Source organism: Pygoscelis adeliae, unplaced genomic scaffold (genome assembly GCF_000699105.1).
Source record: "Pygoscelis adeliae isolate BGI_AS28 unplaced genomic scaffold, ASM69910v1 Scaffold244, whole genome shotgun sequence".
NCBI classification, from domain to species: domain Eukaryota; kingdom Metazoa; phylum Chordata; class Aves; order Sphenisciformes; family Spheniscidae; genus Pygoscelis; species Pygoscelis adeliae.
This window is the reverse complement of record NW_008824648.1, coordinates 227,978-228,386: the sequence shown is the minus strand read 5'-3', so window position 1 is coordinate 228,386 and position 409 is coordinate 227,978.

Below are 409 nucleotides of genomic sequence, written 5' to 3'. Positions count from 1 at the left end.
CCTTCTAGGCAGCACCAGTGCAGAAAAGCGCCCAGGGAAGATGGTGACTTCAGGACTTCCCAGGATATTGACGGGAGAGGTGCCATCTCCAAAACGGGAACAGAAGACGAAGAGCATAAACCAGAGCGCAAGGAAGCTCCCCACACACGTGGCAGAAGGGAGGCTTAGAGAAAAGCGCTTTGAAAAAACACGTGCAAAGGCAGTACTCCCTGTTGCAGCTGCTGCTCTGCTTCCAGGGCTGGGACAGCAGCATGGGTTGACCAAGCATCAACACAGAGGCCTGACAAGAGATTGTCAAGACCCTGAGTGCACCATCCCCATTCTAGGACTTTAAAGAGCAGTTGGCTGTGTTCAAGGCTGGCTTGCTCATTGGTGAGGACTGCTGTAAAGAAAAGCACAGCAGCAGTCT